The 27523-nt window shown below is 44.8% G+C and overlaps 1 protein-coding gene and 1 long non-coding RNA gene across 4 annotated transcripts in view; one reads left to right on the plus strand and one right to left on the minus strand.

The window, feature by feature from the left end:
- The window catches only part of Gadl1 (glutamate decarboxylase-like 1), a 191506-nt gene that overhangs the window by 93298 nt on the left and 70685 nt on the right, over positions 1-27523 (plus strand). The window lies entirely within an intron of this gene.
- Gm16142 lies at positions 12988-23820 on the minus strand. Its single transcript, XR_379935.1, has 3 exons — positions 23468-23820; positions 18067-18200; positions 12988-15350 (listed from the first exon to the last, which is right to left on the minus strand). It is a non-coding gene; the product is annotated as a predicted gene 16142 (long non-coding RNA).

Genomic DNA, 27523 nt, shown 5'->3' on the forward strand with positions numbered 1-27523 from the left:
TGACATTCACCATCTGCCCACTTGCTGGCTGTGGCTGTTAGTAGCGATGTCGCACCAAGCATCCTGGCCTAGAGCTTCCTAATTTCATCCTTGAATTCCCCCAGAGCTCTTGGATGAGTGCCACCTGGTCCTAGGGATTGGAGCTGCGGGCATTCCATGTGCTTTGCGCAGAGGAGCTGGGGTGCTGCCCACTCTCAGGTCGCATCTCTCCTGCCTGTCTATTTCTGGAGAGCCCCGAGGGCGTGGGAATCTCTCTGATGTTCTTCCAGGTGAAGAATTCGCTCATCTTGGAAGCCAGCCTTGGTCAGTCTAAAATTCCAACCTTCATCTCAATGATAATCATCATGAATGACTCTCTTTTTACTAAGAAATAGCCACAAAATAATTTGACCTTGTGCCCTTCTCATTGAAACTGTCCCAGAAAAAGGCTTTCTTTTCTTTTCTTTTCTTTTCTTTTCTTTTTTTTTTTTTTTTAATTCACAGACTAAATCTTTCTTATCCTACTTGGCGACAATCCTCTAACACAGGAAGATTATATAAGTTAAAAATCCAAGAAAATGGGAAACATAAGGGGGGCATAAAAGAAAGCCTGGGCTGTAGGTAATGATGAAAAGATGCAGTCCATAATTAGCATGGCACACCTGCCTCTGTGGGTAGGCTAAAGCTTGCTTTTAGCCTGTTTCAAGGATTCCAAATGTCTGCCTGCATTTGGCTCTTATTTTTCTGTTGCCACATGACAACAGAGTCTTAATCTTATTTCCACCCTCCTGGTGTGACTTCTTGGAATAAACCAGTGAGCTAGCTTCCCCTTTGTGTACCTCTAGCTATCAGATCTGTTGCCTTCCAAGGCTGAAGCCTGGAATCGGGGGTTTTGTCGCTTTGTGCTGCCCAGGACAGAAGAGCTGAAGAGAGCAAGAAGTCAATTATTTTCTGGGCATTTCCTGCTATGGTTATTTGAAGTGTTAGATACATGAATTTCAAAAAGAAGTCTGGTGAATGTCTCAGTGGTGATGAGTCTAGTTTGCTTACAAAGATTTTTAGTAATTGTGTTTAAGGTGTAGATTGTCCAGAAAACGCTAACGGGATATAATAAAGATGAATTCACAGCACATTTATGAGCAGGCTAGAAGGACAGAAACAGTAAGACAGAATTGTATCTTCCATGTAGGGCTCCTAATGGAGCCTGGTCATGAAGCTTCTGTTTCCAGACTGCGGGGATACAGAAGGCTCATGTAAAACCAAGAGTACTGTATAGCAGATGTGCCTGCCTGAGAGGTGTGTGAGGAACCAGATGTGGTGGTGACATCCTTAACCGACACATGTGAGGCAAGATTGTTTTTGTCAATTTGAGGTCAGCCTGGGCAACCACTGAGTTCAAGGGTAGAATAGGCTAGAGTGTGAAGTTCTGTCTCAAAAATGAAAAAGACACAGAAGGAAACCACAATTTATAGAGATTTGCAAAGTATGAAAGTGTAGCGTGAAATACTTTAAAAAGCACCCATGCTATCGCCAGCAAGACAAAGGCAGACGGCTTGTTCTCATCTCGGCAGACTTTCTGACCCAGAGCTCTGAAATCCCTCCACCTGGCTTGCTAAGTTCCCATGGCGGATGGCTGCCATGCTCCCAAATTCCCATGGCCTTTTGGGGTGCACTTCTTGTAAACCCATGCTTTGCTGCCATACCTTTCTCTCTAGAACCCAGCTGAGTTGCCCAGTGAAAACACCACCCAATCTTCGCTTAGAATGAAAAGGCAAAACAATCGTAGGGCGCAGCAATCCTGCCATCCTAATGTATAAGCCAGTCGAAGTTGAATCCTCTGCTAGAAGATCCCAATGGATCTGCCACCCGACCTGGGGGCCTCCACTACCTACATTTTGGCCTCCATGCTCCTATCCGGCAAGTCCCTCTCCTCTTCTCCTCTTCTGCCATCCTGACCCAGAAGTCCCGCCTACTCACCCAGTGATTGGTTCCTCAAAATCTTTTTTTTTTTTTTTTTTTTTTTTTTTTTTTTTTTTTTAATTCGAGACAAGGTTCTCTGTGTAGCTCTGGCTGTCCTGGAACTCATTTGTAGACCAGGCTGGCCTCGAACAGAAATCCGCCCTGCCTCTGCCTCCCGAGTGCTAGGATTAAAGGCGTGCGCCACCACGCCCAGCTCCTTAAAATCTTTATTCGTTAGGGGCAGGTTCACATGAAGTCATCTGCGTATGTGATTTAACCCAGACACCGTTCTAATGAAAATTAGCACCAAAATACAAACAGCACCAGGGCTATCACAACACTTCCCCTTTTTTGTCCAATTAAAAGGCTCTTTTCTCAGATATAAATTGAGCACAACTACTACGATTTTGTAATTTATAAAGTACAAAATACACCTAACACCCAGTCTATCATTTTTGTCAATTAAATAAAATACTCTGTTATCTGTCCTAACTTAAAAATGACTTATATATCTATATCATATGTCCTGGTTAGCACGTATACTATCTGAAAACTATCTTCTCAAATATGTTCTCTCAATGCTAAATAGCTTGGGTTGGCTATGAGAATATAACTAGTCTTTCAACCCTGTCAGAAATCTGAGAGCGACCATACTATCTGAAAATATAAGTAGCCGAACACAGCTTCCAGAACTGAGAGTGTGTCAGAGAGCTGGAGCATCAGACTTCAGCCTGCTGGCCCAGGATCATCTGACAAACTTTGAAAAACAGGAATTATTAAGGACTAGCTTATTCTGTCTCAGCAGAACTAAGCTGTCCTAACCTGTAACTTGTGTCCTCTCAAGGATGGTACAGGTCTGCAGGAGAGATAGGCAATTTCTGCCCAGTGGCCATCTAGCCACAATGTACAACCTCACCTGGAGGTATAGATGTTCAGCTGCTTCTATGAATCCATGAATGGGGAGCTGTTAGGAGCAGATCTGTCTCAACAACAAGTGAATAAATAACATTAAATGCCACATCCTGTAGATGTCTGGCGTTTTTGAAAACTATCTATGTAAAGTGTTTTGGATTGTTGTCCATTTACTACTCTCAGCTATTTCTAAATAAAATATCTTGAAAACACCCTAAAAATTTGAAAGATCTTCATTGTACTGTGTAGCAGTGCATTCAAATAGCTGAGAGATTGAAAGACCCACAATGTGAGGACTCCCCCATGTTCTGACTCAGGAGAGGCGACACCCCAAATCACTCACGAGAATTGGTCTTGACGCAAACTGCAAGAGGTTTATTCGGGAAAGACCAGTGCACTGGGGACGACTCGTATCCCACGCAGGGGTAGAGAAGTTGACAAACGAGCTCAAGGGGTTTATAAAGACAGAAAAACCACAAACACCTGGCAAAAACCGCAAACACCTGACATCCTGGAACAATGGGGATAATTTGGACACAGGTCTAGGGGCTTAAATAATTTTTTACTCTCTGTCAGGATCTTTTAATATCAGAAGAGGTTAAGTGTGTGTGTGTGTGTGTGTGTGTGTGTGTGTGTGTGTTGTGTGTGTGTGTGTGTGTTGTGTGTGTGTGTGTGTGTGTGTGTGTGTGTGTGTGTGTGTGTGTGTGTTGTGTGTGTGTGTGTGTGTGTGTGTTGTGTGTGTGTGTGTCTCTGTGTGTGTGTGTGTGTGTGTGTGTGTGTGTGTGCACATGTCACAATGCACCTCTGGAAGTCAAAAACCTCTTTGCAGTTGTGAGCTCTCTCCGTCCACTGTGTGGATTGTTGGGATGGAGCTCAGGTCATCAGGCCTAGCTGCAAGAGAACACAGTAACTAAGCCCTGGCTTGAGTGTTTTCCTGAAGGCTCTCCCAGTCTGTACTTTGTATTTTGTATGAGGCTCTTGAGGATCTGCAGACTGAGTATGAAGTGCTGTTAGAACCACCACCCATGGAGAGTGAGAGACAATGGTAAGCCTCGAATGTAAATGTACAGCATTGTAAAGCAAACAATTACATTAAAGCAAAGAGCATAGCCGCAAAGCCAGACACCCTCCATGCCTTTCTTCCTTCTGCTGACTAATTTTTCTTTTTAGTCATCTTCAGTAGTCAGACATCCCGTGAAGAGCATACTTTTTTTATTCCTTTAATTTTTCTTAGGAAGTTGTAATGGGTGTTTCCTGAGTTTGTTGTCACTTCAATGTATTCTAGCCATTTGTTTATGTGCTGGGTTCTGAGGGAAGTGTCACTGTATTGCCCAGGGTGGCTTCAGACTTCTAGCTGTCAAGCAATCCTTCTGCCTCGGCCTCTGGAGTAGGTGAGAATTTGAGCGCTTTACTGTGCCAGCTATGTCCTTACGATCCCCCCATATTGTGGAATAACCTGCCTCATATTCTCCCTCGTTTGCACTCGAGCATATGAACACACGCTCAATTCCTTTGTCCATTCCGTTGTTTGTAAGCACTTGGGTGATTGCAGCTTTGGGTTTTGACATAAATTTGCTGTGAACATTTTTCTTTTTGTATATATCCTTATTGCTCACTGAATCTTGGAAGTCCCATCTGGAATCATTTTCTTTCTTGAAGACTGTACTTAGGAATGTCTTATTGGCTGATTTGATAGCATATTGTGACTTTAAAAAAAAAAACTGTCTATTTCCCCCACATCTACAACTCCAATGAGTGAATTCCTTTTAGGACTTTGACGATACATCCTCTTACACAGACTTTCCCCTGCTTTTTGGTATTATGTTTAAATGTTACCCGTTTAAGTGTCATTTTTTTTATGATGAAATGACTTTTCCCTTAGGTTTCTGTTAACATTTTCAAGCTTTTAAAAAATGTTTGCTACTTATGTTCTAAATATGAGTTTTGTTGAATGTCTCATAACTGGGCTTTTTACATTTGTGGAGTGTTATTTTTTTATAAGCTCAGAAAGTCTCTGCTTGGTCATTGATTCGGTCTCCTTATCTCTTTCTCTGCCACTGCAGCTGAGTGCCTATGGGACTTCTGCGTGTATGGCCTTTCCCCCTATGACCTTATTGCGTATGTTCCATAATCTTGCCCTTTGTCGACTTATTTCTTTATTTAGTGTGGGAACAGGCATGCATACGCCACAGTGCATGCATAGAGGTCAGAGGACAACTTGCAGGGGTCAATTCTATCCTTTTACCTTGTTGGTTCTAAGTTCAGCTTGTGTCTTCAGGCTTAGCGACAAGCTCTTTTACTACACAAGCTGCCCAGTCAGCACCAAGTTTGACTTTGAAAAGTTTTTTGTATATGAGTATGCATGTATATTTATGTGTGTATGCACATGCACGTGTATGCCTGGGTATACGTGCACATGTGGGACCGTGGAGAATGGAGACAGAGGACAGAGGACAACCTTGGCTCTCTCTCCTCACTTGTTATTCACATTGTTTATTGAGACAAGGTTTCTCCCTGTCCTGGAACGTACCAGTTAGGCCAGGCTGGATGCCCAGGGACCACAGGGATCTAGTCTCTACCTACCCAGAGCTGGTATAAACCGTGTCTAGCATTTTTCCATGGGTTCTGAGGAAGCACTTGGCTGACGGAACCATCTCTGTAACCCACCTTCGCACTGATCTCACTGAACATCGTACACAGACTTCAAGCTTGTCTTTGCTAACTTCAAACTCTGGGCTCTTCTTATTGCCTCCCCCACCCTCGTCCCGTGTGTGTGTGTGTGTGTGTGTGTGTGTGTGTGTGTGTGTATGTGAGAGAGAGAGAGAGATACCAACAGCTCACCTGTAGAATGCCTTTTTCTTCACAATGGTCACATATTTAATTTTTTACCTTTATGGCCTAAGATAAAGCAACTTCCTTCATGGAGGATTATATTTTCATTCTTCTTGGTCTCAGGGGAGGTCATAATTCAAAGGTCAGAGCTCAAACACTTTCTAAATCTCTAGGGCATGGCATGTTTATCTATTTAAGGGTAGGGACCTTAGAGAACTGGAGAAAAAAGACAATATTTTTTTCTGGCCATGGTGACATTGAACCCCATGAATTGTTTCCTTAGCCTATTGGTGTCTACTATGAGAAGAGACAGTCACATCAGGCTCATGGTGGCCACAGAGCTCCCTTATCCCCTCATTCTGACTCTCATCTTGGGAACCTCCCCAAGGAGGTTCTGCCCAGGTCTTAGGATAGAACTATAACAAATCTCTTCCTCGCATTCCATCCCATCTTTGTATCGTCCATCCGTGGGTCCCTGGACAGATGGGTCGGAGACGTAACTATGAGTGTGGAGTTTATGCTTTGCTTCAGCTTTTCAGATTGTGTTCTGTAAGAAGATTTCTGATGAACTGATTGATGGGCAACAAGATTTTGACTTGTAATCTTCAGCTTTGGTTTGATATAGCCATTGGGGGCATCTGGCACTGGGGGCATCTGACATCAGGGGTATCTGGCATTGGAGGCATCAATTACTCTAATCCCTTCTGTTCAATCTTTATAATTATGATGCCTACTGTGTATCCAAATAAGGCCTAATCTATTCCCTGAGCAAACTCAAATGCTAACAGGACAGACTTTAAGCAAATATCTAAGATATGTTTGCTTTTAGCAATGTAATGAGAAATAGGTACTAAGAAAGTGTGGATCAGGAGAGTGAATGTCGCTAGGGGATGGTAGGAAAACTTAGTTGCATCAAAAATGGTTTTGTGTGTTGGGGGGGTGCATACATGTGAGTTATAGACAGATGCACTTGTGGATACATGTAGAGTCCAGAGCAGGGCACTCGGCAGCTGCCTTCCTCTATTATTCTCCACATTATTACTTTGTGACAGGGCATCTTACTGAACAATAAAGCTTGCCATTTGGACAAGACTGGCAGCCTCTTAGATCTTTGGATCCATCGGTCTCTTCAATCCAGTGCTGGAGTTGCAGGCATGCTTAGCCATGTGAGACTTTTTACATGGACACTGAACATTCAAACTCAGGAGCATAATCTTACAGAAAGCAAATTTTCTTACCCACTGGTTCATTCTTGCACCTAAAAATGACTTTGATATGGCCAGTTCTTGATATTTTCTTTCTATAAGTAAAACACACACACACACACACACACACACACACACGCACGCACGCACACACACACACACACACACACACACGCACACGCACACGCACACGCACACGCACACGCACACGCACACACACACACACAGTCATGATAGTAAAGAGAGCCACATACAGAGAAGATCATAGAACTCATGTGGCCAATAGCCAACATTAGATCAACCAAGCCTGGGAGTCCAGGCTTGTCACTCCATCATTCAGGAGCCAGAGGATGGGAAATTATGAGTTCAAGGCCAGTTTGTGGTACATGAGATTTTAATTTAAAAAGCAAACCATAGTTTTCCTAATGCATTTGTGTTAATATATTAGTATATATGTGTTAGTACACATGTTAGCGCATGCATGATAGACACATATTAAATACACACATGTGTATGGTACACATGTGTATGGTACACATGTGTATGGTACACATGTGTGAATTACTTGCTTCCAGAACCATTTTCTTATTTTCTATACTCCTTAAATAGAGTCTAACAAGGCTTAGATAGTTTCTTTTTTAAAACCAATGTGTGTGTTGGTGACAATAAGTGAGTATGTATGCGAGCGCACATACATGCACTGTGCTCCTGTAGAGGCCAGAGGTCATTTGAAGGTGTCTTCCTCTATCACTGTCTGCCTCACTTTCTGAGGTGTCTTTTACTATACCTGACGCTCACCACTTCAGCTGTATCTCGGTGAATCATGAGATCCACCCATCTTGCTGTCCAGCCAGTCCTGGGGTTCCAGGTACACTCCACTATGCTCAGCTCTGATGTGGCCGCTGGGGGATCTGAACTCAAGTTTGTGTGATTGTACAGGAAGCGCATTGCCCACGGAGCCAACTCTTGAGCCCCAGAACTAATCTCCCATCCTCAATAATTTCCATAACTCTCATAGAAGCAGCTGATTCAACAAGCTCTGTAATTGTGCACTGTGTAAAAACCCCACGTGTGTCTTCAGAGGTCTTTATAGTAAGGCTGACCACACTATCCTCATCTGCCCATATCTCCGACTGTGACTTCTGGAGTCGTCAGCGGTTTCACTGGAGTCGAGTGCCAAGCCTGCTGGCAGAGGGTACCATTCTCTGGAAATCTCATCCTCTCTTCCGTCCCTAATTCGTTGAGTTTCTGTCACCTTTCCCGGCATCCAAACTTCGCATCAGCAGAGGAAAAATGTCAAGTGTGACCAGGCTTGCCTAGTACAAGCTTCGCCTTAGAGACACTAGCTGAGAGCCAGCTTTGTGTAGCACCCTCCTCCAGCTCAGTGAGGAATGAACAATGAAGTCTAACCAACTGTCCACATCCAGAATTTCAGAAATCGAATAGTACATAAACCAGAGAAGTAGAAAATGCCGGGAAAGGGCCATGGAACAAAACCTAGGGCAAGGCAAGGATCCAACCCGAAACTCTGCGGCCAGAGTGGTCTTTCCAGCACATTGAACAGCACTGAGTGTCTCCCAGGGTCCTGATTGCTGTGATTACTCTGCTCTCAAAGCTTATCCTGAGAAGCATTGGAGCCAGTTGCCATACTTAAAGGTTATTGCTGCCAAACATTGTCTGTTTATGCTTCCTAATAGCTCTGCGGAGACGTTTAATTTTACAAGCTTTGTATTGAACATTTTAAATATTTATTTGTGTCTTTGTGTGTGCACAAAATTTTAAATATTTATTTGTGTGTGTTCACAAATACACACACACACACACACACACACACACACACACACACACACACACGGGACAGCAAGGCAGTGAGTGAGTGACCTGTGCTCACAAGGGAGGAATACACTTGTGTGTCATAGCGTGTGTAAAGGTGAGAGAATAACTTTTGAAAAGTTGGTTCTCACCTTCCAGCTTGTTGATTCTTGGTTGCCTTCTTGTTGATTCTTGGTCGCCTTCCCTGTTGATTCTCGGTTGCCTTCTTGTTGATTCTTGGTCGCCTTCCCTGTTGATTCTGATGCGTGGCATGGTCCGAGTTAGCTGGTCTGGGAGCTTCTAGGCTGTCTCCATCTCCCGTTTCCGTATCTCCCTGTAGATGTGCTGAGACTGAAGATGCTCACTTCTGAGTGAGCACCTGTAGTCACTATAGCTTTTTACATGGCTCAAGGATACCTTGGACTTCTGATCCTCCTGCCTCCGTTTGTATGTCACTATCATTTAACTCTAGTCTGAAGGGACAGCATATGTGAAAGTCATAAGAACAGTGGCACTAAAGGCAAAATTTCTAGGCAGGTTCTGGGGACAGAACACAAGCCACGAGTAACGAGTTATCTTTCCTTTTTTATGCACTATGAAACTTTACCTGGTGTATATAGAATATTTCAAGCATAAATAATAAAGAAATGAGGCCCCTGGAGCCCATTACATCCCTTCACTGAAAAACAATTTTGCCCAGCACAGTGATATCTGACACCCCCCATTTTTGTATTATTAAAATAAGATAAAGTTCAGACTGGAGAAATGGCTCAGCATTTAAGAATGCTTCCTGCTTTCGTTGAGGACCAGAATTCTGTTTCCAGCACCCACATGTGGCGCTCTCCTCTGGCCTCAATGTGAAACTGCACTCACGTGTTCATAACCAGACACACACACACACACACACACACACACACACACACACTTAAAGGTAAAAAGAGAGATTTAAAAGACAAACAAATTTAGATGTTACACATGATTTTACCCATAAAAGTTTCAATTCTGAAGGGTTTCCATATTTGGGGTCGTCTGGAAATCGGAATGCATTTGCTACGATAACTTCAGGTTGTTAGACCCGTTGAAATGTTCAATGTCAGAATCTTGGTGTTTTGTTCACCTTCTAATTGTAATGCTGATATAGAACAAACATTTAGAGAGATGTTTGTGTTTCAGTTCTTGGCCTGATTTTTTTTTTTAACTAGTTCATGGAGGTGCAAAGTAATCCTTTCTTTTCCTGAGAAGATAATCACGTCAGAGTAACTTATAAATCTGTGCTGGTTCTAACCTCCAAGGACGGCATTGGTTACAGCCATAAGGCACCCTACGACTTTAGAGACTGTTCAGTTATACTACCTGGAAGGCATACTCATCTGTGTAACTATGGGTTGCCTTGAGATATACATTTCTCACCAATTCTCTTGAGAAACAATCGGGAATAAATATTGGATTTTTACCATATTCCTTTTTATTATAGCCCATAAGCTGATTTCTATCATTTTACTTCCTAAGCAGTTAAAGATGTGCTTATAGATTTTCCTTGTTACAGATTAACCCCGTTTTGTTGCAATGAGCTATTATTTAAATGCATCAGTGGATTCATGTATTTAGAACTTTGCCTCTGTTTTATGATTGATTCTTGCCATCCATGAGCCTGCACGAATGAGTGTGTGTGTGTGTGTGTGTGTGTGTGTGTGTGTGTGTGTTTCCTTGGTTAGAGTGCATTTTTCATTAACTTTCTGAGAATTTAATACAATGTATGTGGATCATATTCACCCCCTCAATTCTTCCAAATCCATGCTGCTTCCCTATCCATCCAAATTTGTATCGTCATTTTTTTAAGCCCACAGAGCCCAATTTACACTGTCTATATATTCTTGGGTTTGTGGTTTCCACTGGAGCATGATTGACCTATGAGGGGCCACACCCTCAGAGAAAACTGACTCTCTCCCAGCCACCATGAATTGCCCATGGCTCATCTGTTTGGGTGGGACTTCATGTTCTCCTGCATCTCCACTCCATGATGGAACTTGGCTGGCTCAAACTTGCATACATCTTGTGTGCACTGTCCTGGCTACAGTGAGTTCATGTGAGTAATGCTCTGTTGTGTCCAGAAAATTCTACCACTTTTGGCTCCAACAGCCTTTCTGCCGTCTCTTTCACAGTGATCCCTGAGGCTGGGAGGAGGGTCGTGGCCTAGATATTCCAGTCAGATTGAGCATTCCAGTCTCTTATTCTCTGCATCTGGACCAGATGTGGCTCTCTGTTCAAGTGTCTGTCTACTGCAAAAAGAAGCAACTCTGACACAGGTTGACAGACATGCCCATCTGGGTGTCCAGCCCACGTGGATCAGATGGAAGATGCCATGCTGGGGAGTAGAGTGAGATCTGATGAGTCCCAAGGGCAGCTGGCTTGTATTTCGAGTTTCAGTTTGAAAATATGTTAAGGGAATCACTATGGCACCAGGATGCCCACCCTGTAGAAAACCTAGGAAAATGAATCCCAAAACTCTCTTGTTGTTGAGGAATTTTCAGCGAGAAATGTGTTTGTTACCCACCTCTGAATTAAAATAGTGACAATTTCTGACCCACATGAAGTTCCAGTGCAGAGGAGGATAGAGTCACAAAGTCCCAGCCCTAGCCAAGGAGGTCCTGACACAGTAAGTGGCTGCAGGAGGAGAAAGACTCTGTTATCTTTAGGGGTGTGGCCCCTAGTAGGTCAACCACACTGCAGGAGAAGCTGACCCCCCCTCCCCGAGAATATGTACAGCATGAATTGGATTTGATGTTTTTGGAAAAGGTCAACAAGAGGATATGAAGTTGGGGGCACGGGGGTGGGGGGTACATCCAGGAAGAGACAGGGAAGAGTGTGAAGGTGATTATGATCAAATTACATCATATGAAATTCTAGAAGAATTTTTAAAACCCCCAATAAAGCATTTCTGGCTCTACCTAAGCACTTTCATTAACATTTTCTAAAATAGTCAGTCTACCTTGTTAATAGTTTTTGACTATGCAGGCAAAATAATTGTTTTCTTGTGTTTTATGTCAATCTTATGTCCTTACCTGGAAGCTTAAGTTTTAAAATATGTTTACATTTCTGTCTGGAAATAATTGACTTATCTTGCCATATCCTGATAAATAATTTCCTACGTCTTCTTTATCACAGACGTCCTTATTAGATATAGTCTTTATTATTATATCTCTCTGTTCATGCTCTGTTCTTTAAGAAGGCTCATTCATATCTGAGAATATTTGTGCTCTTTTTAAGTTTCATTTTGTAATGCTTTTATGTAAATTATTTTCCAATTAATCTATAATAACAATGTTGGTGTGATGTTCTAGGCAGGACGGATTTATAAAAGAAACTTTTAATTCTGTTAGAGCTTGCAAGTCATCCCATGAAATTCTGCCTTGCGGTGGTGTCAGAATGAAACCAGACAGTGAGTGAGAAATCTCTTTTTCAACTCTGGAGTCACTCTTGGGAGAAGGGCTCATCATTGAAAATCTACTTATATTTCTTCCCTCTTTCTCAAATAGATAGATGTTCCGTCCTCATGGGGTGGGCCGGGGAATCAGCTGTTGGACAAGAATGTGCCAACTCAGAGGGACAGACAGGGAGTAGAACCTTCTAGTGTGTGTAAATGCACAGCAAATCCAGTTGGGGGGGGGTGACGTTTAGAGTGGTGGGCAGCCTCTGCCTCCACACACACACACACACACACACACACACACCTCGAATGTCATTTTTCGAGTAGCAGCGATGCCAGGGATCTGTTCGTGTCCAAGAGTTCCTAAGGTAGCCCGCCTGCTTTTCTTGAATACTTCAGAGTGTCTGGTGTGTAGGCCTTGCAAATTCCTAGTGACAAAGGAGACGTGAGATAGCGGTGGAAAGCAAAAAGCACAACTGGAGGTCCTGCAGTCAGGGAAGTGGGAAGAACAATTTGCCTGGAGCTGGGGATGGAGCAGGTGTTAGCCCAGGGCACCTGTGACACACTGTAGAAACCAAGTTCACCCCTGAGTGTCACATATAACAAGTAAAAATATAACCCAGTCAGTTAAGTGTGAGTTCGGGAGCTGGAGGCATGGCTCAGTGATTTAAAAACCTGGCAGGTCTTCACAGAGGACATGTGCTATGTTCCCAGCGGTCATGTGGCAGCTCAAAACCACCTGTAACCCCAGTTCTGGGAGCTCGGGAGCCCTGGAGCCCTCTTCTGGCCTCAGAGGGTACTGCACTCACACGCACAATCAGCCCTAACATACATGAAAGTCGTTTTTACTTAGAAGTTTGAATTCACGTAAATAGTACGTGCAATTTTACTCTAAGCAAATCACAAATAACTCATAAGCATAATTATACATAAGTGTACCTGTGTGAGCACACAGTGGGAGTTACATCCCGTTCATTAAACCTTTCCTACCTCTAGTTCTTTACCACCTGAGAGATTTCTACTTGGTCCCAGTACCTAGGTCCCAGTACCTAGGTCCCAGTACCTTTATACCTATACAAACTAGGTATAAAAACCAAATATTTTTAGCTGGTGAGATGGCACCTACTGCCAAGTCTGACAACTTGTACAATGGGGATTTAAAGGAGAGGTGTTCAATCCTTTCACACGATAGAAGGAGAGTATTGACTCCCATGAATACCGACCTCAACATAAATGTTGTAGCATGTGCATGTGTCACACACACACACACACACACACACAGAGAGAGAGAGAGAGAGAGAGAGAGACAGACAGACAGACAGACAGACAGACAGAGAGGTGGAGAGACAGACAGAGATAGAGACAGAGAGACAGAGAAAGAGAAGGTTTCTGTGAAGTCATGCTGTCCTGAGATGGGACATGGGTTAATACCACCAGAAACCCCTTGGGCCCCTGGTGCATATGATTTTGAGTAACTTTTTGGTCATTCGTTATTCAGAGACCCCATGCTGTTGCTCATTTCCCCACTGGGCTTGAGAGCACGGTTTCAGACACTATTAACTGTGACCTCAGGGTTAGTTCCAAATTCCCAATCTTCTCTGGCCTCTCCAGCAGGGAAGGAGCCAGGGGAGAAGTCCCCTCTATTTCTGTGGATAAGAAGAGACATCAGGGGGTCATTTGGATCTGAGCAGAGAACCCTGGTTAGAAAACCATCCTGAAAACAGCTCACTGATGAGCTGGGGCTTTTAAATCTGACCCAGAAGCAGAGAGAAAGGAGGGAAATAGGCTATCTCTTCCCCATCGCTCTTCACACAGCAGCTGTCAGTTTGTCTGTCTGAAGGCTACCTCTTCCCAGAGCTTTTTATTCCACTGTCAGGAGGCAGCACGTGTCTCTGCTGTATGCTGATGGTATCTCGGCATGTTACTCCTCTGCTGCATCGCCAGTCTCAGACAGCAGCGTATGTGGACTGTGCCACCAACATCTAGTCACAGACATTCTGGTGCTATCATTTAGAATTCTGCCAGCACCCTTGTGCCATGGTGCTGCTTTCACAGCCACAGAGAACAGGAGTCTATTTGCAGTAAGAGAAAGACTGCCTTCCGCAGTGTGGTAGCGGCTTCGGGGGCGAAGGGTTGGAAGCTCTCGTGGGTTTGGTTTCCCAATTACGAAAGCCACGGGGCTCCCCTCACTTAAGGGTTTGATTGAAACCTAAGAGGAAAACCTCAGGAGGGGGAGTCTTTAAATGTCTCTTTGGGGTAAAAACGATGGCCCTGGAGGGGATGAGACAGCCGTGGCTGTGGAGAGGTTGGTTTCATGGAGACAGTCTTAACTGCGTATTAGTTTGACACTGGCTGCACACCGTAGTGATGCTTTCGTGTGAACTCCTGGGAGTGAGATTTTCTGTAGGGACAAAGTTTCTTTATCTCAGCCCTGCTATAGCTTCAGGCACTCGGGTCTGTGCCACCTAGAATTCAGAGCTTTTATCATAATTATTTAGAGTAATAATTGCCAGAAATAGGTGACAGGGCAAATGAGGTCATAGAACACGCTCTCCACCAGCAGGCTAACAAGGCTGGAGGGGTGTTTAGAGATCACTGGGGTCTGGTTATGGTGTCTGGTTACTGTCAGCCCACCTTGTCTTCCCAGAGGAGGTCTGGGGCATCAGCGGGCATGAGGAGTGTGTTGGTGTTGGAAATAGAGCTGGGGTAGGTAAGTAGAAGATTGCTTGTGGTGCTGAGACAGAAGTTCCTTGATTTCAGACAAGTACAGGACACAAAAATCAACAGCATGGGGTCTCTTAGAGAGTGATGCCATCAATGACTTAGACCTCGGATCTGGCACTGAAGACTGTGAGTTTGCTCTGCTGGAAGATGGCGGTACGGTGTGCGTCACATGTGGAAGGCTCTGGACACGCTGTGCAAAGTCTGCTTCCTTTCTCACAGGCAAGCTGAGAACCAGACATTGTTCTTTGCCCGAGTCCTGTGTTTCCTCTCACATAACACGGCTCAAGGAAGCAATGAGACTGAGATCCCAAACCTGACCAGTGAGACTGGGAAGAGCTCCGTTGGCACATGCCTGCCCGGCAGGTGGGAAGCCCGTACAGCGGTTATGGTCTGGCACACCTTTAATCTTGATCTCAGAAGGTCAAGGCAGAGGGTCAAACATTCAGTGTCATCCTTGATCCCATGGCGTTCAAAGGCAGCTGCAGCTCCATAGACCCTACCTGAGATAAGCAAGCAACAGAGTTAGCAAAACAAAATACCTCATAGGCTCCCTCCTCAGCCAGCCATTGAGTCCCACAGCCTATATGTTCCCAAATGGAGATGGCAGGGAGATTCCAAATAATAAACCAACCTTATTTCCCAGCCTAGACTGTGGATCTGAGAGCAACAATGTATGGAAGTAGAAAGTGTCAGCCAATGTCCATACTGACTCTGCCATGTCCAATGTTCTCTTGGCTGCACATGGCCACTTTTGGACTCCTCTGACCTCAGCTGACTCCTCAGGCCTTTGCCTGTAGTCTCACCTCAGCAGGCCTTTCCTCCTCCAGATTGTACAGAAGTTCCACAGGTAGCCAGGGTCCCCTAGGACTGGTGTCATGGTGTTCTAAACACTCTGTCTCTTGTCCCTTTCAGGACACTTTCAGTTTGTAGACAAGGGTTCTGTTATTTGGTTTAAAAACGGTAAGTCTCATAACTCGAGAGCAGTTGGGCCAGAGGGTCCTAGGAGCCACCTGGTCCTCTGGCTTGAAACTCATGAGAACACTCTGTGCTCCCTTTCTTCTGTCTCCTGATTGTCTTCTCCTCTCTTCTTCCTCCCCCTCTTCCTCTCTCCTGCTCCTCTTCCTCTTCTTCCTTTTCCTCCTCTTCCTCTTCTTCCTTTTCCTCCTCCTCCTCTTCCTCCTCCTCCTCCTTCTCCTCCTTTCCCTCTTTTCCACCTCCCCTCCATCTCTACCCCCTTGATCTTTGTCAGTAATAAGCTTCCAGTCTGAGACTCAAAGCCCTTTCAACCACACTATTTCTTCACAGGACCATTACAAATGGCAAAATACAACTTCAGCAGAAAGCAGAAAGCAAAACCAGACTTAGCCAGTTTCATTAGACAATAAGTGTGTTTCTAGATCAATGGAAATTAGAAATGATGTTCCCACTTGGTTCTAAGCCATCAAATTCACTCCCTAAGGAAATTACGTGGTATCTCTCAACCCAAAGAGAGAACCAAACCGTGATTTTTATCGTCAGAATTTAAGGACCTTTCTTAGAAGCAGCACAGCCACTGTGTGGGAAAGAGTCAGTGCTTCCCTTAACGAATGTGAAGGACAATTTCTTTTTTAAGCAAATTCTCATTATATTCATTTGTATGTTGGGTGGCCTTACTGTGTGTCTGTGTGTTTGTAGAGGTCAAAGTACAACTTAAAGTGGTAAGTTCTCTCCTTCTACCATGAAGGTTCCAAGGCTTGAACTTATGTCATCATGCTTAGAGGGAAGTGACTTAATCCAATGAGCCATCTGAGACCTCTCCTCCCCTCCTCCATTCCCCCAACTCCCCCCTCTCCCTTTCTCTCTCCCTCTCTCTCTCTCCCTCTTTCTGTCCCCCCCCCATTTCTTTTTACAGTATTTCACTTGGACCCAGGGCTTTGAACAGGCACATCAACTGCTCTACAGCTGAGCCACACCCTCTTTTATTCATTAAAAACAATGAGTTTGATTTCATGTTGGTGTTTAGCTTTTTTGACAGGAACCCTAAAAAAAACCTGGCCCTTGAGTTGCCTCTGTCCAGTGGATAGCCAAGAGCATTTATTTGAATATGGTGCATGGCTGCCTGCCATGTTGTCATCTTTGTGACAAGAACCAGAGAGGCCTTGAGTAGCCTGTGCTGGCAGCACCTGCTTCTCTCCCCTCACTGGACTGAGGAGAGAGCTTTGCCTGATCACTTGCATTTCAGTTTGAGCCAGGAAGTTCTGAGATTAAAAAAAAGTTCCTCAGCCGGCCTCAGCCTGTACATCCGGGAGCCCAGAAAAGTCTATGCCTAGGCAGCCAGGACCTGCCAGACCTGAATAGGTCATTGGGTCTTTCAGAACCAACCACAGGACATCTCCACCCAGTGGAGGTTCTGGGTTTTGAAAGACAGCTCTACCCTTATGTGAGACCTGAGTAGGCTGCACATTGCTGGGCCCGCAGGGAGTATGAATGCTATGTGCTCAGCCCGAGTCCAGGGGTGAGTCCTATGTGAACTATGTAAACACTCGTATTTTTTTCTGTGTGAACAAATGTCCACTCAAAGGTCGCCTCAGCACATTCTTGTATTTTATCCTAAGACTATAGAAAAAATGCTTTTTGTTTTCTACTTGACAGTTTTGACTCTAGCCAGATTTTACTATAGTCTCTGCTTAATTTTATTTGTTTGTTTGCTTGTTTGTTTGTTTGTTGGCAGGGTCTGTTATAGCCCAGGCTGGCCTGGAATGCCCAGATAGTTGAGGAAGATCTTGAATTTGAGATCTTCCTGCCCCCATTTCACAGGTACTGGATTTACAGCACCACTATAAATCTGTTTAGAGCACCACTGTGCCTGGTGGTTAATGTGGGGCAGGGGCTCAAACCCACATCTCCAGCCTCCAGGGTTCATTTTACAGTGATTTCCCCGGCCAGTTCTAAGCAAGAACCCTCATGGCTACACCGATACTAACGGTTTCCAGGGAAGAGCAAGAAAATCGCATTTCAGAAATTGCCTTCCTACCTCGAATTTTTCACTTTCATAAAATCAATCTCTTGCCTCTCCTGCAGGCCTCAGAGGCCAGACCTCCAGAGGATGCTCGGCGTCCAGGAAATGTAGGCCAGAGGCCTTGCTGGGGAAAGTGTAAAATTCTCTGTGAGGAAGAGCCCTGCCCTTGTTAGCGGCATTCGGATGAGCCGGAGACACCAGCTGATTTCATTTGATACCTTGCTCTCCGTGTGGAATCTTCCAGCATCGATGCCAAGTCGCATACTTGTTTCCCGTCAGCACTGTCCGATTTGAAAGAGAACATCTCCCAGTGCGCCTGTCCACGTATTTTAGACAGACGCAATTAATCCATCTAGATGGAAGAAAGATGTCTGATGTTAATAAGTTTTTGTTTCCAGGCATTCATTTAAACATGCCACAAATAATCAAAACATTCCCGGGAGGTGGGCTGCGGCACACTGTCATTATCCTCAATTACACATCAGTGAAACCGTGGTAGGATGAAGCCGCGGGATCTAGCTGACAGTGACGCCTTAAATATCCAGGGTTCAAAGCACCAAGTGAATGCAGGGCATTCCTGCTGTGCATGGGTAGCTGGTGAGCTGGGGTTACCGCGTGCAGCAAGAAACCAGATCACCAGCTCCTCTTCCAGGGCTCCTTCCATGCGCCATTCACACGCAGCCACTACCCCACCTCTACTGTATTTTTTTCCATCACATCCTTCAATCTCCTCTCTCATCTCACCCAACTTCTCGCTTTTCTCCCCCTTTTCCTTCTCTTCCCCCAAATCCTACCATGTTATAAGCTGCCTTGTGTCCTGGGCATAGGTGTAGGGCAGACTGTAATGGTTAAATTTCATTGTCAATTTGACTGAATTTGGAACCACCAAGGAGGCAAACCTCTGTGTATATCTGTGAGGTCATTTCCAGAGAGATGTAACTGAGGAGGAAGGCCCCCTCCTGCCCCACACTTGAGTATGAGCAATACCATGGGTGGAATCCCAGACTATACAAAAAGGGGAAACAGGCAGAAGCTAGCTAAACCCTTGCATGTGTCTCTCTCTCTCTCTCTCTGATCCCTAACTATGGATGCAGTGTCCTCAGAGTTCCAATGCTTCTATGTCCATGCCTTCCCAGATGTGATGGACTGAGTCTCTTCAAACCATGAGCCCACTAAACCTTTTCCGTCCTTCAGCTGCTGTGCCAGCACAGGCCAGGGGGAATCACAGAATGCCAGGGATAGAAACCAGCAGGACTGGGGAGGCTCAGAGTTCCTGTTTGCAGAGTTGACTGGGTGAAGTTAGTCCTGTCTGTTCTGACACACTTCTAGCTGCTCAGCACAGGAGACTGTTCTGCGTCTCATGGCAAGTCACAACAACAGCAAATCTGAACACTGGCTTTGTTTGTGTCACCTCTGAGGTACAACCCGTAGATCTGTATCTTTTGTACCTTGGAAGTTATCTTCCTCCTGAGGAAGATTACAGCAAGCTCCATATTCTGTCTTTCTGAATGCAGAGAAGGATGCTGTTGTTCACGTGTATGTGTGCATGCATATATGTTGACACAAATAATACAAAAAAAAAGCCACGTAATAACCCTAGTTTCATGTTCTCGCGAGGACTCAGCCTGTCAGCTGACTCTAGACTCAACGCAAACGTGACATCATGCTGATTGAAGGTTTTAGGATGATATTTAATTTTATTTTACTTTTTCATTTTTCCATTGTGCACACATGTCCATGTGTGCTCGTGCATGTGAGCCTGTGTGTGCTTGTGTCTGTGAGTGTGTGTGTGCTTTTGAGTATGAGCATGTGTGTGTGTGCTGGTATGCTTGCATGTGTGCTTGTGTGTGCGAGCATGTGCTTGTGAGTTCACATGCATGTGTGTGCTCATAGATACTTAAGAATGATATCAGGAATTATCCTCAATCGTCTCACATCATCAGTGAGGCCCGATCTCACAGTCAAACTGATTAGTTTGGTTTTACTAGTCAGCTTATTCTGGGCTCCCCTTCTGAGGTTAGATTTACTGATAGGGAGGTCACCACATCTGCCTGGTGTTTATGTGACTTCTGGGGATATGAGCTCTGCTTCTCACACTTGCAGGGCAAAAGCATTACTTAGCCACTGAGCCATCTCCCCAGCCCCAGATCAGGTTTTTTAATGTGAAGGTAAGGCCCATCCTAAGACTGGCTTCTGGTCAGCATCATCTGGGTGCTATAATAATAATAATAATGATAATAATAATAATAATAATAATAGCAGTAGTAGTAATAGTAGTAATAATAATGATAATAATAACAATTAACAATAACATGATTTTTTTTGTAGATTTTTTTGCTATGGAATAAGATTTTATACTGGTATCTGTAAATACAGAATGGAGAATTTTAATGTTCCTGGAGACTAAGCCCCATTGTACCAATTGGCCTTGAGTGATAGAGTCAATTACCAGAGACAGCAGCTTGTCTTATTTTTCTTTTCATGAAAGGAAGAAAATAGGATGGAACAGAAAACCCCGGTCTGCATTCATTGCACAGTAAAGTGCATTATTCTGTGAACCGTGTGTTTTAGCTTGTCTGCGGGGCAGGTACTGTGTCCTTCTGTAATTAAAAATAATTTCTTATGGTGGATGGTCAGAACTTGAAAAAGCACCATTTTAGATTGTCATTAACAGAGACAGACACTCAGGGAGAACTGGAAAATATCCCTCTGCTCTGAGAGAAGCCCAATGGGGCTATTTTTAAATGCTAGTCGGGTGGCAGCAGGACAGCTGGGTGATCCCTGCACTATCAAATGCCTCCCTATTTGTAGAAGCATTTACACAGCCTCCAAGAGACGGACTCTAACTTTCCTGTCTCCTGTAGGCAGTATCATGGTTTCAAATTATTAAATTGCATTTCTTAAAAATATCTTTTTAGCTCAGCCTCTTCATTCTCTAGTCGGCTCATGCCAACCCCTGGATAGGAGGGCTTAAGGGAAAAATTGTGCTTCAGGAGAAAATGTAGAGGTTCACCCTGTGCTCTGTCAAAACTCTGAAAAGCCCTGTGGGAAAACTTAGCACGACTTCCTGTAAGAAAGGGTGGGGTGGCCTTCCTCAGCACCCGGCAGTCTTTAATGGTGGATGGTTTCTGCAGACATCAGACTGATTCAGCACCTGGGATGTCTGATCATCTGCTGGCAACACTCAAATCTCTAACAGGAAAGTCTGGAAGCTGTGCCTTCCCTTCTCCCCCACTCCCATCACTGTTCCTCCCCCTCTCTTCCCTCCCTTACCCTCCCCTCATTTCTTCCTTCTTCTTCCCTCTCTCCTCCTGCCCCTCTCTTCTCTTCTCCTCCTCTCCTCTGCTCTCCCTCCCTGTACTCCTCCCCTCCCCTCCCCTCCCCTCCCCTCCCCTCCTCCTCCTCCTCCCCTCCCCTCCCCTCCCCTCCCCTCCCCTCCCCTCCCCTCCCCTCCCCTCCTCCAACCTGGCAAAGAAACCCATGCCCTGAAGGCTGCTGTTTCTGGGAGCCATTTTGCTGTGAGGCTGCTCTAGGATCCTGAGATAAAAGGACCCAGCCAGTCAAAAGAGAAAGAGCATCCCATGGGGGCTGCATTGGGTAGACTACAGGACAATCAGGGGGACAATCAGGGGGACCTGCAGAGCGAAGCCCACCACATCCACAAAGCATCTTTCCTGCCCTGGGGCCCAGAGCTGAAGGGATGGTTTTGTTCAGAGCATACTGGAAAAGAGAAACTACTTTCAGTTTCTAAAAGCAACTCAGGTTCTCAAGAGGCTATCAACCTGAAAGCGGAAGGGGAAAGACACAGAGAGCATGTTAAATCTTTCTTTCATAGAATCACGAATTAAACTCTCATACAACATTCCTTCTCAGACCACTAGGAAGTAAATGAATGATGATTTACTTATTAACAAAAGTAAGAGGGTAAAGTCCTATGCTGCCGGACACCTCACGCATATATACAGGACACTTGCTGCAGCCAGCTTAATCAGGCAAATCCTGAGCCAGGTCTCAGAAGGCTGACAGCACAGGTATATTCTGAGTAGCTGTGACAACAGGAAGAAGGTATGAAAGGCGAGGTGACAAGTTCACCCACCTGTGTAACAACCCATAGAGCAGAATGGCAGACTGTTCACCAGCTCTTCCAACATGCATGTACGAGCACCCTCGACACCATCATCCTCCAGGCAAAGGGAGTGTGCCCTCAAGAACACAAAAGCAGAGGGGGGTCTTACAGATGGCAGCCATGGCCCAGAAATACCTCACAAGGGTGGGAAAGAGATGCAATGATTTCCCCTGATTCTTCTAAACGTGACCCAACTGAAGTGCCTCAGGATGGGAGCTCTGGCTTCTCACAAAGTTCAGCCACTGAGAAACAAGAAGAGCCCTTTGCAAGTTAGATTCCATTCTGGAAGACTTTAACTTTTACTGTAACACAATGAAGGATCTTAGACTAGCAGAAAGAAAAGAATGAGTTAAGTAGACGCCCCTCCTCCCAAATAGACAGATCAAAGAAACGCCGTCGTAAGGAAAATGAAAGATGTCTAACCACAGGACTCACGGGAAGTGGATGCTGACTCTGGCATAGAGGTGAACGTCGAGCAAAGTTCAGACTCTGGGTGAACCGAGGCTCAGAACACGAGGCCTGGCTGCTTTAAGAGTTGAGGGGGCGCTGCTCATAAGTGAGCAGATCTTAACCACAGGGTGTGTGAGGTTCACACCCCAGCATCAGTCATTAATACCCATGACACTAGGGAAAGAAATTTCACAGAACTGGGGCAGAGGGAATTGCTCTAAAATACAACTCTGTGACTTATTAGAGGTAAATGGTTTCTATGACCCATTTCTTATCTGTATGAATTTGTGCGCGAAGGTGCACTTGGGTGGGGGATGCAGTCATTCATTTTGGGGAGGGGGTCGGGGTCAATCTTCAGTGTCTACCCCTGTTACGGTTCACCTTGTTTTATTTATTATTTTGCAACAACAGAGTCATTTCACTGGTTCTATGCACTTGGCAAGATTGGTTGATCAGTAAGCCCCAGGCGGCAAGAGGCATGTACATGAAGAGTACTGGTCAAGCTGTGGTCCTGCCTTTCCAGCTCAGACAAGGTCCTTATTGGTTAATTTGGAAGACAGGGCGTGTCTCAATAGGTGAAGATTTCCACTCCAAAGTGTGGCCTTGTAGTCATGGATAATTACCTCGAGGTGGTGAGTGAAGGATGCCTGTCCCGAAGGTTCTCCTTCCCAGAGGACTCAAGAGCCAATGTTTAGGATCATGACTAATCTCTCTTCATTCAGCCAGAGAAAGAGACAGACATGATGGCCAAGCTGCCCAGGCTTCAGGCGGCTTCTAGAGTTGCTTTGTGGGTCCAAGTGAGGAGCTGATGTTGGTTAACCAAAGCAGCTTCCTAAGAATCTGTTTGCCCAGCTCAGTGTGAACAAAGGCCTCTGAATGACCTGCACTTCGGTACTGAAACCTTGATGCACCCTTCCTTCCTTCCTTCCTTCCTTCCTTCCTTCCTTCCTTCCTTCCTTCCTTCCTTCCTTCCTTCCTTCCTTCCTCCCTCCCTCCCTCCCTCCCTCCCTTCCTCCCTTCCTTCCTTCTTCCCACCCATTTACCTTTCTCATCTCTTTGTTCCCTTTCCCTTCTCTCTCTTCCTTTTTTTCTGTCATTTCATAAGATACCTCCATTGACTTCTCTTAAAAGCATGCTGAATCTCCATTCTTAATAAAAAGTCACCTTTTTGGAGAATTTCTGAGTATTGCATTCATGTCAATTTTATCCTCCCCCATCCAGTCCCTTCTGTGTTCCTGTACTGCTTCTCGGACTCATGATCTCTTTCTTCATTATTGTCACACACACACACACACACACACACACACACAGAGCTACACCCAAAGACACACAGACATACACACTCAGAAACACACAGACAGACACACACAGACATGCACACACACAGCACACAGACACACACAGATACACACACACACAAAGCACACAGAGACACAGGCATATACACACACAGACACACACAAAGCACAGAGAAACACACACATACACAAAGATACACACACAGGCATACACACATACATTCTTAGAGTCCATTTAGTGTTGCATATATATGTATGTGCTTAGGACTGACTGTTTGAAACTAGATAACATTTGGGGGCTCCTTTCTGGAGAAGGCCGATTCTCTCTCTTTCCAAGCTGAGACATCTAAAGAGCCACATTACTAAGAAGGCCAGGTATAGATAATCAGTCAGATCTGCTGCTTTCTTTGGAGGAAGATCATAGGCAACCCTGCCTACCAGGCTAAGATTTCCTGTAAGAGCTTCATTTTATTCTGTCAGTGCCCTTTGTATTTTGTGTTATTTTGACTCTATGGCGGGCAAGTATGTCACTCCACAGGAAAGGCGAGTGAGGACTGTCACACTCTGGATCAGGGTGCTGACAGCCTGCTCTGTGGCTGTCTTTGCAAATGAGAGAGTCAAAGAAAGAGTGAATGACCAACACTGAGAGGGATCAGGCACACCAACATGCACTTGGGAGAAGTGGGGTACAGCTCTGCTGAGGGATTGAGGGGTGCCCCCGGTGGACACTGGATCGTAAGCCTTTCCCAAGATGCCTGTTTAGAGCACAGAATAAGATTCCTCACCTCTGTTGGGCACATGAGAGAGCTGTGACTCTGTCTGAGCTGACACCTACAGCTGAATCAACAGCAATCACATTGCCTGATTCCCTCTTCATCTTTCCATATCTGAAAGAACGTTTACTGTCTGCGGGAGCCTGAGAGGATCTCCTCACATACCCTCCTGACTGTGGCATCTAAGATCCTTGACCATTCTTCCTTTTCCTTCCACCCATCTCAGTAGTTAAGCTGCAACTCGTTAATTAACTCTGTTCATTAAGAATTAACACATTAAGAATTAAGAATTAATCCCACCCTTCTCCATTTCCTCTCTCCCAACCCTGGGCTTTTGTGTTCCCATGGAAGAGCCCTGTGTGGCATCTCTAAGGTCTCTAAGGAAAGGGACCTTGCCACCGAACTCTGTGGCACAAATTTCTCTGTGTGTTAACATCCCTGAAATGTTTACTACATAAGTAAATGGAGCCAGTTAAGAGGTCTGGTTATTTCTTAATTTGACTTTTAAAATATTATTTATTTTTATTCTTGAGTATTTCATATGTGTATACAATGGAACATGATCATGTCTACCCCACTTCACGTTTCTCTCCCAACTCCTCCAACATACTCCCTTATGTCTCTTTCTACTTCATTTCTCTTTGTGTTTGTGTGTGTGTGTTCTGCATGTGTATGTAGCACAGGCCAGTAGAAGGGTTTGGATCTCCTAGAGATGAAATTACATGCAGTTGTGAACTGCACAACATAGATGCTAGGTGCTGAACTCGGGTCCTCTGAAAGAGCACAAAGTGCTCTTAACTGCTGAGCCGTCTCTCCAGTATCCACCACTTTCCTGATAACCCACTAAGTCCAGTGTGCACTGCTCTGATGTGTATGGGGTAAGGCTATCAACTGGAAGGTGAAAAAAATCTACCAATGGTACCAGCGGAAGAGGAAGAACTATTATCCTCCCTACCCCAGCATCTATCAAGGGGCAGCCACTTGGTGTTTGTAGGCTTGGAGAACACCTCCCTCATCAGAAACGTGGCTGGATTGGTCTTGTGGAGGTAACCGCAGCTAGAGTTGGTTCATGGCGTAATAACCATTGAGTCTCACGGCTTTCCTCCACATCTGGCTCTTGCTGGATGATGTTTTAGGTTAAAGCCGTGCCTTCTTTGCTGCAGCCTGAATTTTATTCCATACATTCTACCATCAAATATCAGCTCCAGTACCTACTACCACCTGGGGGTTGCATGCCCAGGACTGCATAAATTGACAAAAATATAAACAATTCTAGAATGAATTAATCGCCATAAAGATGATTACTGGTGCCCAATTGCTAAACAACTTTTTAAAAATTGTTTCCATGTCAGTAATGGTGGCCGGGAGAGAATATGGGGAAGGCAGTAGGAGAGGATTGTTGATAGGTTTGTTCATCAAGCTAAAATGTTGGTAATAAAAATGAAGAGTAATAAAACAGAAAGTCTGAGTGTGAAATGCAGAGTTTTGACATGAAGCAGTCTGTATGCTCACTGACTGCTGGCAAAGAGACAGCTAAATTGGATGTTTCTCGTGGAAGTCAAAGGTTCTTTCGTGATCCGGACAAGGAGAGGATACAACCCACTGGCTGGGCTGAGCTTTGAGGAGGTCCTGAAGTACCCAGGTCCAAGCACTCTCTCCAAGTGTATTTGGGTGTCCACTGTTTAAGCCGCAGGATGTAATGAACTAAGAGGCAAGCCTCAAACCCAAGCTGCCATCATTTGAACTCCACCATCTCAGAGACACAGGATCAAGGGTATTTGAATGTAAATGCCATAATCACACTCAGTGTCTGAATAAATAGTCTGACTTTAGAAAATGTCAACTTCGCTTACGGTTATCAAATGTGCTAGATTAGGCATTGTGACGGAGAGGCAAAGTGAAAGCAGAGCTCCGTTCCCTGACTATCTCTACTGTGTAATCTATTCTGAGCCCTTTGCAGACAAAAGGGCCCGACTCTTGCATTAAATGTTTCTCAGGCATCCTTGAAGATTGACTCTTGTCTAGATCTGACCAGCAGAAGGTTCAGATAAGAGGTTAGAGGTGGGAAACCATGTCCTTCTATCTGTGTAGCATTAAAAGGCACAGAAACCAGGCAACAGAAAGTTTTTTAAAAATGCAGTAACTGGGGAGATGGCTCAGTGAGTAAGAGCACTTGTTGCACATTGTAAGGACCTGAGTTCAAATCCCTACCAACCCTTGTAAAAAGCCAGGTGTGCAGGAAGATACGGACAGTAAAGCCGCATCTTAGTGGCCCCCCACAGAACTCTAGGTTCAGAGAGAGATCCTGTTTCAAGGAGGTAAGGTGGAGAGTGATAGGGAAGGGCACCCAACCTTGCCACTCTATACATCTGCACAGGCACACATTGTCTTACCTAAGGTTTCTGTTGCTACGATGAAGCACTATGACCAGAAGCGACTTGTGGATAAGAGTGTTAATTTTGCTTATGCTTCCCACATCTCAGCCCAGCATTGAAAGCCAGAGCCACTGCAGAGGCAACAAGGCATGCTGCTTACTGACTTGCTACCTCTGGCTTGCTCACCCTCCTTTCTTATAGAACCCAGGGCCACCAATCCAGGGGTAGCCCTACCCAAAATGGACTGGGACTTCCCATATCAATCATTAGTTAAGAAGGTGCCCTATAGGCTTGCCTACCATGTTATAGAGATGTTTTCTCAATTGAGGGTCCCTCTCCTCTCAGATGGCTCTGTCTTGTGTCAAGTTGGCATAAAAATTAGACAGCACACACATACACAGCACCGTCATCCACAGTAAATAATATAATATAATATAATATAATATAATATAATATAATATAATATAATATAAACAGAGGGATAATGTAAAGCAGAGACAAATGCAGACAAGAGCTTGCACAGGGGACATGATCAGTGGAGAATGGTCAACAGAGGGAAGTGGGGGCCCTCGTAAGGACTCTCAGGGAGTCCTTCTCAGGAATCATGGCTTCCATTTAAGTAACAGGTGAAGACAGTCGAGTGATGCTCTGGG

Source organism: Mus musculus, chromosome 9, assembly GCF_000001635.26.
Source record: "Mus musculus strain C57BL/6J chromosome 9, GRCm38.p6 C57BL/6J".
NCBI classification, from domain to species: Eukaryota; Metazoa; Chordata; class Mammalia; order Rodentia; family Muridae; genus Mus; species Mus musculus.